This window comes from Aythya marila, assembly GCF_965140915.1.
Source record: "Aythya marila genome assembly, chromosome: Z".
In the NCBI taxonomy this organism is placed as follows: Eukaryota; Metazoa; Chordata; class Aves; order Anseriformes; family Anatidae; genus Aythya; species Aythya marila.
This window is the reverse complement of record NC_139080.1, coordinates 80585128-80597948: the sequence shown is the minus strand read 5'-3', so window position 1 is coordinate 80597948 and position 12821 is coordinate 80585128. Positions and strand designations below refer to the sequence as shown.

At 39.5% G+C, this 12821-nt stretch overlaps 1 protein-coding gene across 2 annotated transcripts in view; it reads right to left on the bottom strand.

Moving 5' to 3' along the window:
- Nucleotides 1–12731, bottom strand: part of XRCC4 (X-ray repair cross complementing 4) — a 186832-nt gene extending 174101 nt beyond the window's left edge. Inside the window, exon 1 of one of the 2 annotated variants that reach the window (XM_082782774.1) lies at nucleotides 12707–12731. The gene's annotated coding sequence lies outside the window, so the exon portion shown is untranslated. Of the gene's footprint in view, nucleotides 1–3489; nucleotides 3701–12706 lie in introns of those variants that run through there. The other variant, XM_082782775.1, reaches the window with a different exon arrangement.
- Between the last annotated feature and the right edge of the window lie 90 nt (nucleotides 12732–12821).

The following is a 12821-nucleotide window of genomic DNA, read 5'->3' as shown; positions in this document are numbered from 1 at the left end:
GGATCTGGCCTTCCACGGAAGCTGGTCACACACGCTTGCAGAAACTGCTACTGCTTTTTCAGACTTTACCAACACCTCTACCAAAGTGATATTTTTCAGTATGACAGACAGCCAAAATACCAAGATGGATGAGGGAGAACTGAAACGCTCAAGTTTCACTTTCACATCTTTGCCAGGAAAGGTAGGGACATAGATATGAATTGTATTAATGCTCAAACCTGTTAAAAGAGTCACCTAAATTTTGGCACTCTCACTGTTCAACAGTCCAGTCGCTAGTGAAGCTTATCAAAAACCATGGAATAAAAAACAGACTACTTTTATAGCTATCCATCAACTTAAATTACTGAATTCAGGTGCACATAATAGCACTCTAAAAAGCACCTAGGAGTCAATTAGAACAGAGAAGTACCTTGGAGTGCCTTTCAAGATTCAGCAGTACTGTCTGTGTAGGCTCTTTCCAATTCAATGTCTCAATAAAATGAGAGCAGTCAGTACTTCTTTCCTCCCTTGATTACTATAAAGAAAAGCTTCAGAGAAACTGATTGATTAGGGCCATAAGAAAGCCAGTATTTTCCTCCTTAAGGGCACAGTAGGTCACACTACATATCAGCACCTCACCATGGCAGAGCTAAGGATCTGAGGCAAGCTTGCAGGTGGGAAGAGCAGAGTACCACCCCAAATTAGTAAATCAGAGGCTTTATTGAGGCCTTCGAACAGTTGAGGATTGAGCTGTTTATCTTAAGCACTTTGTCCCTTCGGTCTTTGGCTTCCAATGATCTATATTAGTCAATGTTTCTTTCTAAGGAGAAATCAGCTGTTGGCTGGTTTGCAATTGACTGGAGCCTACTCTCCGAACAAATAGAGTACACAGTTGCATCTGAATAAACAAGACACTTTTAAAATTGGTTTACAAAGAATTTTATATGTTGTTTTGGATAGCACTAGGCATAGACTAAAAGCCAAATCTTTTAGGCTGCTCCAACACAGCATCATTGATAATATTTTGAGCTTCAGCACTTTATTTTTCCTCCATGCAGACTAATGGCTTTTCTTCAAATTGCTTCGGCTGCAGGTGTTTCAAACTTTAGCAGCTATGCATGGAAGGCTACTTACAGATCAGAAAGAGCTACTATATCTTTCTAATGGAGCAATTAACTTAAGTGCTTTCTTGTTGAGAAAAATAGGGTGCTATCTACCCTGACTTCAGAATAGAAGACCAGCACAAACAGCACACTGCTATTAAGTCTATAATTCGATCCCTTCTTCCATTGGCTTGACCACAACACACACTACAAATCTGAATGAAATAATCAGTAGAAAGTGCATGGTTAACCTAGTCAGAGAACAGGTACTATTCACAAAACATTGTCTGTATTTATAAGTGGATTAGTTGAGATTTAGAGCAGTCAGAAAAAAAAAAAAAAAAAAAAAAAAAAAAAAAACCACACACAGATTACCTTTAAAGATTAAACCTAGTTATTACCACATTTCCTAGCCGAAGGCAATAAGATAATGTATGAAATATGTCTCTAGAAATATTCATAAATACAGACAAGTTGATTTTCTCTCATGTTAATTTAAAATTCCATTAGCTCCAATGCTTTAAGAGGAAGAGTATTAAAATATCTGACAAAAACCTCAGTTAATCTAAGATCTACTATCCACCTAATAAGGACTTCCTCTTTTTTCTTTTCAGAGGAACATGTCTGGGCCAAGAAGCATAAAAAAAAAAAAAAAAAAAAGAATATGGCAAACTTCCTATCATGTCTCACAATGAGACTCCCGTTCTCCTGGCCGTAATATTTGTTTGACACTGCAGAAAGGTTCGCTAATAAATCTTCAGCTGCAACTTAGAGATACCTTTGTAGACCAAAGAAGATAAAAATTTTGAAAGAGCTCTTTTTCTAATAAATTTTAGCGGCCTAACATATTTTCACATGACATGTAACACAAATTGTTTCTAGTTGTTCCTTTGTTTAACATTGTTACACGAGGTTCACAATTTTGTCAATAATGTATCTTTGTCTTGCGGACAAAAGAAATGAATAAAAAATTGGCACCGGATTTAAAGAAGAAACTGAATGACTTAATAACTTCAGGAAGACGGGTTAATGGCCCATCTTAAAAATGCAGTGCTACATGACATTTGATCAAGAGACTGACTTCAAGAAAGCTGCGATCAGTATTTGGTCCTCAAAGGACCCAACTGCAGAAGCAGAACTCACATGGCTAACATTCGCACTGCTTGTTTCCCACTGTTCTGTGGCAGCCACAGAAGTATTGGAAACATGTACATACTCATTGTACAACTGTCAAAAAAAAAATAAAAATAAACAGCTTTTTAGCTTGTCAGACTCCATAGGCCAATAGGATATGCAAGATTTGCCACAAAAGATCTGGAATCTACGATAAGGAACAACCCTTGTCAGACTTACTTACTACAGTCACCAGTTGAAAAATGAGGAGAAACAGAAGGAAGCAGACAGTCAACAACCTTTATAGTAGGAATCTTACTAACAAGCTTTGATCTTAATTGTAGCCTGGAGGCAAAGCCCACCCTGGTGTCTTTCATCCCCTTGAAGTCTCATGACTAACCCACTACCAACTCCAGGCTTCCAGGCTTGCCAAGCTCACTTGTAAGCATCTGTATTAGGAGGCAGTTTAAGCTACAAGGTTTAAAAAAAGGCCTTAATTTATTAAAATAAATACCCATGTGGGAAACTATACCAGTATGTACTAGCAAATAATGGAGTAACTTGATATATTTCCAAAAAGAACAAACCTTTCTTTTTCACACTTCTCCAGGAATTCTTCCAAACCTTGTGCTTGGAATGGTTTGATGGCTTGCACACTGTCAAATTCTAACTTTCCAAAACTCATATCTGAAAAATCCTAGTTTCTTTAAATAAATCAGTATATACTGACTGAATGTTACCAAGATATCACATAAATTAAAACAAAACAAAACAAACAAACAAACAAAAAAACACAAAACCACACATATGATGATGATAATAAAATTTAATCACACAATTGAAAACTCTACCAGTGAAAAAGTTAGTTTTAGTACTAAGTTACTGAAGAGCATGTGCAGAACTGAGCAAGGATCAAAGAACAAGACCAGACCAGATTCAAGTAGGATGGAGAGTCAGCAGGCATGCCCAAGAGACCCAGACTCCCCACCTCTGTTGCCTCTGGGAGATGCAACTTCAAAAAATATTTCATGACTCTTAGCTTGGCAGAAGGTCATGCTGGCTCTCTGAGGCCCTGCTATAGCCAATGGTGGCATGACGCCATACCTATTTAGCCTAAGGTTACAGTTTTCAAGGGATCACAATTTATTAAGACAGAAAATTTGCTTTCTCAAAAAAAAAAAAAAAAATTAAATATGTGTAACAATTCCCTCATAATCTGAACAGCAAGCATTACGAACTTCACATTTTGAAGATAAAAATAGAAAAAGGAAAAAAAAAATCTGTACATGCTTACAATATACAACTTTTCAGCCTGCTGGTAATACAGTATATGATCAGCAACAGCAGAGAGCCAGGAATTCCTGGCATCTTAGTCAATTTCCAAAACCATCTCTGCAGTTTTCCGTAACTTAGTATTATCCATTTGAGAACACTGAAGCTGAAGGGAACAAAAAGAAAAAAAAAAAAAAAAAGACAAGCATGTTTAATCCACCCTTCGCCTATCCAAAAAAACTCAGATACATGTGCCTTTTTGATGTATGTTTGGATACCCTGGTAGACTGGTTGAGGTATCATCTGTTTCCCAAAACACTGCCTTCTCTTGGATTAAGAATTATCAGGATATTCAACACAGCAAACAAATCTGTCCTACAGACTTTTTCTTCTGTCCCCAGATACACGTTCTATTACGATCTTACTCAGTCTGATGTGTTTCTGTAAATCTTTGACTTGGTATCACTAAATGGTCTTACAATTTTATTTTATTTTTTAATTTGAAATAAAGTTATATTAATTCAGTCCTGTTGAATCCACAACTTCTCCACAGGCAAGCATAACAAACCTCACTCAAGGATAAATGAAGTAAAGAGATCAGCATCAGCCACATATTGATGCATATATTTCTATATCTGAGTGGGCTTTCTGAAGAGCTTGGAAAAATTGAGCCAGGAACCAAGAAAAACAAGTTTGACCAAATGTAGCCACTTCGGGTATAAATATGAAGGCTTACATATACTCCTCGCCCCCCAGCTCTACACCCAAGACTTTCCAAAGAGATGGATTATTTTAATTTCACGTCCCTGTCACATTAGTAATAAAAAATAGGCCTAGACTCCAAATTGCTTTATCTTGCTAAACACTTTCCTAAGGCATTCTCTTTGAAGAAAATTCCTGTGTTACCCTGTCTTCACTTAACAGGAGCTTTATTATGTTTTTCTTTCCATTTTCTATTTATCAACTGGAATAGGCAACATTGATCTCCTTGAAAACAAAGAGCTCACACCACTTCAGTTTATTAATTTAAACATTGTAATTCATTTTTCTTCGTTTGGCCCCCGCATAAAAATAATTCACAAGACATTCTCAGTGAACTTTCAATGCACTTAAATTTCAATTCTGCGCCTCTTTGTTCAGTCATAGTAATTCCTTTGCATTGAAAATGAACGCCTTTTGTGACAGATTAGGTTAAGCAATCAGAGTTGAGGCAAAGAGACATCAATCCATATGGAACGTTAATTTCAGCTGGTTCCACAGATGGGCACAGGTTCACCTTCGGTTCTTTAATCTGCTTTGAATGCCAGTTCATGAGATTTAACACATTGCTAATGCATCAGACACCGTCCCCCACCATACAGCACCTTCAAAAGAGGTAAAGAAACACAGAAAATCATGGCACCTGGTTAGGTTAGGTTTTGTGATGACGCACATTGAACAAACCAAAACAAGAGGGAAACGCCAATCCCTCCTAAGAACGGAAAGGACAGTATATTAGCAAGGAAGGTGTCCAGCGTACAAGTCCTGTAACCTCAGAAGTCTGAGCTAATGAACAGCTTTCTTTAAATTAAAAATAAATAAATAAAGACACCTCCACTAAACTGACAGCAAATTCAGTGGCCATTGACTCTGACCTAAAAAAGAAAAAAAAAAAATCACTCAGACCTATTAGCACATATTCTGTCATCACTAAATCTACAAACTGCATTTAGAAAGGAACAAAGGCACAAAGAATTTCACAACAAGAGTCAGCTTAAAGTCCTATGAATAGAAATATGAAGCTTTTTAGGAGATATCTACTCATTGTCTATCTAGGTAGTTTTCTTGACAGTTTCATATGGTGAGGTCTTTTTCCTTAACATTGGGCAGGCAAAAAAAAAAAAAAAATCTCTAAAAATTAAACCCAAAACACTTGATGCCGCGCAGGGGGTCTACTTCAGAAAGACAGCTCTTCAATATTAGTTTCCCTTCACAACTACTACAGAACAGTAGCTTGCACTGCAGTTAAAAAGAATTTGCAGACTAATATGAGGACACAGCAGGGGCACACCAGTGGAAAAATGCTATTGGGATTTGAACAGAGAAAGCACTTAGGTACCTACTAAGAAAACATAGCACAAAAGCGCTTTGATATTCCAGCAGGTAAACAGTTTTGAGGTTTTAATGTATAAATTATTACAAAACAAATGTGGTGCATCGGTGTCTAGGATCGAAAACTGATGTTTTATGACAATAAGTATTGCATTCCCATAAAAATTAAACGAATTTATAGAATGATGACAAAAGTTACTGGGAATAAAAATTAAAGCAGAAAATACAAACATTGCACATCGGGTCACACTTCACCTTCCATTGCTGGGCTTCCTGGTTCCCAACTGCAAAAGGTAAACAGGACTGCTATGGCACAGCAGTATCCTAAATGAAACAGTGAAAAAATACAATATATCTAAACACATGTCCTTACACTAGCATATGAAAACCCAGCCCTTTGCACAGAAGAATTAATTCTTGACAACCGCAACAGATTGTTTCAGTACATTTTGAGATACAGTATCCCCACTGTATTTTCTCCCCTTTCATACAGTTGTTCATACTACTTTGGTACTTGACAATGCAAAACATTGAATTTAGAGTATAAACTAAAAAATGCCTCCAAGAAGAGAAAACACATCTATTTTTAGGACAGTTAAAGTTAATAAAACAAATCCCTAGCACAGACAAGAATGACTGTAAATTGCAAAGCTCCATTTTCAGCTATATACTTCCCTGATTTAGTCAGGAGGAAAAAACCTTCTGATATTTCCTTCAGGAAGCTATGAAAGGTACACCAAGTAGTACCTATTGCCATGACACACACACAGGATTGCTAGCTCCTTGTCTCTTATTTCAAAAAATAAAAAATAAAATAAATAAATAAATATTATCCTCTACCATACCAACGCCTACCTTCCACTGAAATTAACATTTCTGTCCAACCTCTGTGATGCCTATGGCCACTGTGTGCTGTACTCTGACTTAATTCCAGCATTAGGTTTCACAGCTGGTGAAATTTAATGTAAGCCCACACAATACAGTTTGCTGCCTCCAACTACTATCTAAGCTTCCCTCATTTGCTCAGTCAACACAAATCTCTCCTGAGGTTTTTGTGAAGTTTCCACCATAAGCTTGACACAGCTGACTGCATTTGGAAAGCCCCATGGTTGCTCTTTCCTGTCCAGCTACTGTGCTGAAAAGGGTGGCCTCTGAGATCCTTTTGTAGACCTGCAAACAAACAATCCCTTTCATAATCACTTGACTCATCTGTAAAAACAAATGCAGCCTGTGATAGGATATATAGCCTCACTCTTCCTCTAATGGCATTAATTTTTCCATCCCAAGATAGCAAGTAATTTGGCTGATCTCTAGATCAAGAACACAAATGTTCTCAGTCTCTGCACTCTTAAAATCACATAAGATTAGTATCTCCTTTTTTTACTTATTTTACAATCTCTGCTCTATCTGTCTGCTCCGTAAGAGGACACCCCTACCCACAAGGCCAGCCTGAAAACTCACCTAAAAGTTTGCAAAGCAGATGTAGAATGGTTCTTATTATTCCAATAATTTTCCAGACTCTGTAAATTTGGTGGTACTTAATCAAATAATCTTTTATGGCATTACTAGTATGTCTCAGGAGAGAGGAACACCAGAGGTCCTTGGCTAGGCACACACATAATGAAAGTATTTTTTCAACTTGGAACTTTTCCTGTAAAAATATGTCATTTAAGTCGATCAGATTTGACACTTAGATTAGGAAATGACAGCAATTTGCTTAGCAATTCTCTTCTAAATTTTATCTTGACTTCAGAGGACACCAGTCCTTCATTACGACACTGATACCAGATGCCCATACTAGTAACTTTCACGTTCACAGGGGCCTTCCACCACCTCTCCTCTTTCTGCCTCATTAACAGGAGGTAGGGCTAGCACCCTAAGACTAATGCCCACAAAGACACCTGGAGGAGGTGAAGGATGCCATTTCTGAACCTAGGAAACGGGGTGCAGCTCAGGTCAGTGGATGGACCACAGAAGAATAGTAAGACAAGCTCTATTTTTGTTGCAGAAATTTTAATTTAGTGTTTAGAAATAGTATTTTAGAGTAACTTTCTAAATTGTATTCTAACTTTTTCACTTAGTGATGCTAGCCTAGACCATAATTTAATGTGAACGCACATTATGTTACATTTTCCCTGTACTAGAAGCAAGGAATACTAACTGCTTTGCCAGATATAAGAGTGAAGAAATCACAGCTGCATCCTATTAACCTTAATGACAAATAACCTTGGTTTGAGACCTTGCAAATCTCACTCTAAACTCCTTGTGACTCCACCTACTCTTCAAGGGCATGTGGTGCTTTTTCATTTGGGGTTCCTGAGCTATAAATGCCCACATTCTCCACTAGGCAACAAGAGATTAAAGTTTCTCATCCACAAGAGGCACCGAAAGATAAAAAGCACATCAGAAACAGGCATTGGGACCAAACAGTAAGCGACCCTGGGAGGTTCAATGCACACAGATGAGTACGTGTCACACAATGCTGGGAAGCCATGCACCATTTCAAATGATCTCGCCCACACTAAAATGGAAGTCTATTAGTCAAAACAGACCACAAGAAGCCATCTAGCATTCCTGAGAACTTTCTAGCAAGACGAAACACCAGCAGCAGTAACACTGGGATTGTCTATATCCTATGGGGGGCTAAGGTACCTCTGCCAGAGGGACAGCGTAACTGTGCAACGCCACAACACCAGTTTGCTAAACAAGCTGCAGTGCCTTGCTAAGTTGCACAGTAACCCTGACACTAGTCCATCAGTTGTATGCAACTACCTTTTTTTTTCTTTGTAAATAATACATAATGCAAAAGCTTTGTTTTATGGGATATATACAATGAAGCAAATATTCTGATTTTAGTCCAGGTAAGCGTTTGAAATCAACAGAATGCAAATGATAATGCATTTTTTAAAATTTCAGTGTCCCCATGCGCCTCTAATGCCACCACCTCATGTAACCAATCATTCTAAAACTCTATGTGACAGCAGACAAAAATGTTGTGTATAGAAAGTAAAAGGCAAATGCTTCCCCTCTTCAACGGGGCTCACACAGGCACTACCTTCCCATCCAACTGAACTCATCCCAGAGTATAAACACAGCATCCGTTTAACCCACACGAAGTACAGCATAACCACTGGCATAGTCTTTCCTCACAATTGTTTGAGGTTCTGGCCAGCTCCTGTGAAACAACAGCCTATACAATTCACAGAATTCCAACATAATGATGGAAGATGGCAGTTCATGTGAAATCCGTCACAAAAGCAGACATTTTAAGGTGTAAGAATTCACATCGTTATATGACCATTCCTTATAACACACGTGGTTACAATACTAGGTTCAAGCACTCTTCCCAAGCATCTCTGCTGCGAAGTCTGAGCGCTTATTCTGTCCGCATGGAAGCTCCAAACATTTTACAGCTTTTGTGGTTACTCCTACCAGAGCATACAGCATGCACCTTTGCAAGGCAACAGTGAAATGTGGGAAAAGTAGAGGAATAGGAGCTGCACATTTTGTGTTTTATTTTTTTTTTGTTTTTTTTGTTTGTTTGTTTGTTTGTTTTGTTTTGCTAAATGGTATCAGTGGACAATGTTCCAGTTCCACGGTCCAATGTTCCATGTTCCAGTGCCCTTGCCAGCGTGCAGTGTGTTTTCACTACACTTGCCTGAATAACGCACATCCCTTACATTTCTCTGCCTCCTTATTTCAGTGGGAAAGCTGAACAAATTAATAGCTGTTGTGACTAGGCAAATAAGGTTTTATGCGTTCGTGGTTGTATTTGGAGACACCATGAGCAACAGAAGTAGACATATGTAAAACCTAAAAAGAGCATTACCAGCTTTTATCAATACATTTAGACTAGCACATACCAGGAAAACAAAACAAAACAAAACAAGAAAAAAAAAAAAACAAGCATCTATTTTATTTGCAATTTTTTTTTAATATACATGTGCACATTTGTTATGTACATAAACTTGTTTACACAGATGTACTTGTCTTGCCAGTCAGCTGCCTGTGATATTTTTTAAACTACCTTCCATCCTCCTACTTCATATGAAAACTACAACAAGAGACGCTAAAAACCCAGCCTCCCACGTGCACGTTGACATTGTTTAGTTAGATTTCAGCCTGCATTTGAAGACAACCCACAAGCCTAATTTATGAAGCCACCTTTTTTATGTTTCAAAATACACACTAATTCCTTGGTACGTCCAGTTGATTAAACACTCAGCTGAACAGCAGACAATCTCTTCACTGACAAATCACACTACTAGAATATTTCTTAAGAGGCATGACCAACACCTTTAAACCTCCTTCAAAAAAAACAAAACAACAGAAAACAAGTATTCATTGCATGGCTTTATTTACCTATTTGGGTATTGTTAGATCAATATAGTTGTTTAAACTTCTGATTCATTTTGAGGTTTCAGTAGACAAGAATATATATCCAGTCAACTCCTGTACACAGCATCAACCCTGCCATCTCAGCCACTTGTAGTTGGTTTTCCATGAAAATACATTGATTAGTAGAAAAAATACACGGAAAACTGGAGAACAGACATTAGAAATCGTATCCTATACTTCAGCCAATACCCTATATGCGCTACAGCTGCATCCCAAAAGACACTGCCATGCTGATACACTATCCTTCAAATGATACCAGCAAGGCTCCCAGTAGTAGACCATTAATGATCAAATGTAATTTTTCACACGAGAGCAAAATATGGAGCTGAAAGCACGCAATCAATGGAAAATCTTCAAATAGCTCAGACTGTTGGAATCTTCACTTGAAAATGAAATTGTTAAGGTAAATAAAAAGCATTTTTACAAAAATCTGTAACGGAGTTCATATGTGAGTTGTAGGAAACTATCAAAGTAGTTTCCTTTTGATAATTTTGATGTAACATTTGCAAAGAGAACCACTGAGCAAGGCAAAGCTAGCACCTAGAAGCATGCCTGACTACACCATAATCAACACCTGACTGTTGCAGTCACCTCTACAAACGCAGAAATAACTTTTCCATTCACACTCAAGAACCAAAAGTGAAAGCAAAAAAAAAAAAAAAACTGCTTTGGAAAACCAAACTCGTTTTCTTTCTTTTTTTCAGAAACACACAAGTTCAAAAGTACTACTGTTTCTAAAATTTAGGGTCCTGGTAACCATTAGAGGTTTAACTGTTCTTCGGTTACAGTTACCTCTTTCACTTTAGAATTCAACTTAATGTGAAATAAACCAAACACATTAATATTAGGTTATACTAAATAGCAAGGCTGCTTTTAGAACTGCATTTTAATTTAACTCCACTTTTGATCCAAAACTATGAGTAATGAATAAAACCGACTTGCTGAATCTAATTCCCTAACAAAACAGGATTAAGATGTCTAAATGTGTTACAACAAGATTACCAGGCATCTTGCTGATTACCTAGCAAATTAGTGGGGGGAAAAAAAAAATCAGAATTATTAGACTTCAACAGTGTCTCAAGAAAACAAAGCACAAAATCAACTTTCAAAATGCCTGAAATGTACAGATCAGAAAAACTAGTTACACAAGGCAACCCATCTTACATTCTACAACTCCACGTGCTGAAAACCATTCAAGTCATTTTTGTGGTTACGAAACTACAATTTTACTCCAAGTGGGAGTTACCCAGCCTGCTACTGCAAACGAAGGTGCTCTTCAAAAAAAATAGTAAGAACATTATACATGCATTGTGTATGTTTCTTTCAGTTGCCTTGAAGCATTTTAATAGAATACAGCCTTGATTCCACTATACAAACATGTTTCATATAGATACTCTCATTATCCTGCAGCCTCCTACAGCAACTTTTGGAAGCACGTCAAGGGTTATGCCCACTTCTGGTGGGATGAAGAGTTTTGCTTACCCTTATCAAGGCAAAAAGCAAAAACCCATCCCACGCTTAACAGACAAAACCTATTTGGCCTGGGAACTAAAGATACTGAATCACTGAGACCTCAAAGCAAAGCTATCAACTTTTAAAGTGTTTTCACAGAATTTCTAGGTTGGAAGAGACCTCAAGATCATCGAGTCCAACCTCTGACCTAACGCTAGCAGTCCCCACTAAACCATATCCCTAAGCTTATCCCTAATCGTGTTAACGATTGTCGAGTTCTGTAAGATAGAGTGAACCTAAAGAAGGAGCTGCAAATTGTTCTCGAAAACTCTGGTGAGGCCGCACCTCGAGTACTGTGTTCAGTTTTGGGCCCCTCGCTACAAGAAGGACATGGAGGTGCTTGAGCGGGTGCAGAGAAGGGCGACAAAGCTGGTGAGGGGCCTGGAGAACAAGTCCTACGAGGAGCGGCTGAGGGAGCTGGGCTTGTTCAGCCTGGAGAAGAGGAGGCTCAGGGGTGACCTTATCGCTCTCTACAGATACCTTAAAGGAGGCTGTAGCGAGGTGGGGGTTGGCCTGTTCTCCCACGTGCCTGGTGACAGGACGAGGGGGAATGGCTTTAAGTTGAGCCAGGGGAGTTTTAGGTTAGATGTTAGGAAGAACTTCTTTACCGAAAGGGTTGTGAGGCATTGGAACAGGCTGCCCAGGGAAGTGGTGGAGTCACCGTCCCTGGAAGTCTTCAAAAGACGTTTAGATGTAGAGCTTAGGGATATGGTTTAGTGGGGACTGTTAGCGTTAGGTCAGAGGTTGGACTAGGTGATCTTGAGGTCTCTTCCAACCTAGAAATTCGGTGATTCTGTGAAGCCTGTCATGAGCGTGGAGGCAACTTGCTGCAAGGGCAAAGTGGCCATGGCCAGGTTCTAACAGGGAACTCATCAGGGTCAGAGCAGTCCTGGCTTTGCTAAAACCACTAAGAGGATCAAATGAAAAATAACAAGAAAGGGCACGCCCGACACCAAACAAAGGGGGAAAAAAAGAGGAAAATCCCCCACCCCTGGCTCCACGGGGAGCCAGGATTAACGCCTATCCACACTGCGACCGCCTGCCAACCGCTGTAGCACTGCGGTCTTTAACACTAAACCGCCCCGGGGCCGCTCCTCGCCGCCACAGCCCTCAGGGCGCCGGCCCGGGACCCTCCGCCAGGCCAACGGCCGCCAACGGTCGTTAACGGCCGCTACCGGTCGCCGACTACCCCGGGGGTTGGGGAAGGGGGGGGGGGGGGGCGGGGCGCCCACACCTACCTCCGCCGCCGCGCTCCGCTTCCGCCCTCCCGAAATGGCCGCCCGGCTTCCGCCAATGAGAAGCGCTCCCCGCCCCTCCGCCCCGCCTCCCTCCGGCCCTTCCGCCAATCGGCGC